Source organism: Cyprinodon variegatus, unplaced genomic scaffold, assembly GCF_000732505.1.
Source record: "Cyprinodon variegatus isolate N-32 unplaced genomic scaffold, C_variegatus-1.0 Scaffold691, whole genome shotgun sequence".
Lineage (NCBI taxonomy): Eukaryota > Metazoa > Chordata > Actinopteri > Cyprinodontiformes > Cyprinodontidae > Cyprinodon > Cyprinodon variegatus.
Window position 1 is genome coordinate 490438 of NW_015151144.1, and position 3043 is coordinate 493480.

Sequence of the window (3043 nt, forward strand, 5' to 3'; positions counted from 1 at the left end):
TCAATCAATCAATCAATCAATCAATCAATCAATCAATCAATCAATCAATCAATCAATCAATCAATCAATCAATCAATAATAATGATAATAGTAGTAGTAATAACAATAATGCTAACAATAATAATAATAATAATAATAATAATGAAAATAATAATAATAACAATATTAATACTTTATAGTATTATTATATATATATTGTTACTATTAGTTTTATCATTCCTATTCAATAAACTATCAACTTCGTACCAGGGTTCCATAAGTCTGAATTTTTTCTAAGTGTCAACGCCGTACCATGGTCATGAAAGTGGGAAACTTTGTGGCCAGAAAAATCCTCCCACAGAGCTGGGACCATTTTAGCCCAGCTCAGGGTGTATAAGTTTGGATGTTTATTGGTGAATTTCCCCTTGTAGATGCTTATTTCCATAGTTTGGTTCCATCCACCTGCTGGGTAAGAAATCTAGCTTTTTCCCAGGCTCCCCAGGAGGCTGTGAGGGAGCTAGAATTTTTCTAAGTATTGCAGTGGCATAGATAGGCATAAAGGGTTATAGGTCTAGCTGCATCAGCCCCTGGAGGCAGAGAACAGACCTAAACAGCTTTAAACATCCGGGACCCTGGTATGGCGCTGGACTTTTTTTTAGTTTATTTTCTAAGTGTTAACTCCATATCAGGGGTCCAAGAGCTTGCCGGTGCATACTGCTATGTTTAGTCTGTGGGGGGTGCTTAAGAGTTGGCCCGCAGGACCTGCTGGAGGTGCAGGTTCCTGGAGGAGACAAAGAGGTTTTTGTTTGCCGGGAAGAGAGTTGGAGGTTTTCCCCCGGATGTGATGGATGATGCAGAGTGGGGGAGCTGGGAAGCGGTGGGGCCGATGGTGAGGCTTCTTATTAGTTTGACTAAAATTATTGACTAAATTATTATGATTACCGAAAAAAGTAGGATCTCAAATTGCTTCCTTTCAGAAAAATATGAAAAATCCCACTATGAAACAAAACTGTATGAGCTGTGCTTGCCTCATAAATCTGAGTTTGAATTTATCCTCCCTGAAAGGTGGAGTCAATGCAAAACTTTATAATTGATTTTTTATTTGTGTGAATGTGACAATCAGTCAGAGAGCAGAAATCACACTGAAACACAATGGACCTCAGATGTGGACTGCTGTTTTCTATGATCTGCTTTACGGGTAAGAAAATGGTGAAGAAATGTCTATCTTTCTTTGTGAATCAGTTAACAGAAAATCCATCCATCCATCCATTATCTGACACACTTATCCCAAGCGGGGTCGCGATGGGTGCTGGTGCCTAACTCCAGCAGTCAATTACAATATAATCACAACACAAAAATCCTCTGAAAAAAAAAAAAATTATAATAAAAAAAATTTTTTAACTCCCAGAAAGCCAGCAGAATGAAGTTGGAGGGGAAAACTGTTCCACAGTTTAGGATCCTCAGAATAAAGGCCTTTCCTCCCTCATCTTTAGACCTCAATAAGGAGGTTCTGGTCTTTGTCACTGATGCAACGAGCAGCAGAGTGTTTCTAGTAGACACAAGTATATCGGGATTGTGGTCATTTGGAGCCCTGCAGGGAAGAACAAGTACTTTAAATAGCACACTTCTTTAAACCTGAAATCAAATGAATTATTGCAGTTTATTATAATTTCAAATCTGTCATGTTGTTTGTTAAAAGTGGAGCAAAAAAGATAAACTCCTGCCAGCTCTTGAGTAAAGAGCATTTGCATTATTACTAACCCACCAGAGGAGGTGCTCTTATACCATAAATAATATTGACTAATAGACTGTATAGATCCAAATGTTTTAAATAATAATACATTTATAGGATTCTGTTTGCTTTTCTTTTGTTTACTTTTAGTATCTCTGCTTTGCTATTATAAGTATACTTAACCTTCTCTTTGGATGATTATTCAATTGTCTATTAAGTAAATTTTTTATTGTTTAAAAATGAATGTGTGTGTCTTCATGAGTGTCTTAATTCTATCTTTAAGTGAATGCTCTCATTAAATAAACATTAAATTATTCACATACCACACCTACTTGCCTTTTATTCTAAAGAAAATGGAAATGACACCCAATCAAACTCATTCTATCTTTCTGTTTTTTAAGAGTTGAAGATTTTCATTCTCAGCTTCAGTTTCAGTTTCAGTTTTGTGAAGATGATCAGATTGTCTGTCCCTATAATCTGTCTGTCTTGTAAGCTTGTATTGAACTATATACTATTTTCATTTAGTTCTTTATTGATTTATAACAGTCAGGTTGTCGAGTCCATTACTTCCACCTCATTTTTGACAAAGTATCAAGAAATTTTAGTCAGTATGGAAAACAATCGATCTGGCAACCTGAAGAGAAAACAGTGGGATCGATGATGGCTATTTGGATTTACACTAAACCAGTTAAAGCCAGCAGTGATGCTATGCTGTTAATTTTGTTGACGTTTCATCACTTGCCTTTGGAAGTTTTCCAAAGGCTATTGCTTAAGTTCCCGAAATAGTTGACATGACTGTTTTCTTTCAATTGTCTTAAGCAAAAAAATATATATTTACTAAGGTAATTTATTTAGAATAACAAAACATGTTCTAACAGTCAATACAGTTACTTATCATAAATTACTGTAAAGAAACTTTTAAACTCCGACTAATATAGAACAGGGTTAAAACATATGGCCTAAATTGCTCTAACCTCATAGATCTAAATTTGAATTCTTCCCTCACTGACGGGCGGAGTCAATGCAAAGCTTAATCATTTCTAGCTGTATTTATTTGACTGTGACGAACAGACAGAGACAGAAATCACTCTGAGACATGATGGACTACAGATCAGGGCTGCTGTTTTCTATCATCTGCTTTACAGGTTAAATTACTGACAGAACATCAGTCTGCTTTTGTGAAACTATTTCCTAACAAAAATTATGTTTCTTGAATATATTAATTTACAGGTGTTAATAGTCAGACACTGAGAGAATCTGAACCAGTGGTTAAAAGACCAGGAGAGTCTCACAGACTGACCTGTACAGCCTCTGGATTCACATTCAGCAGCT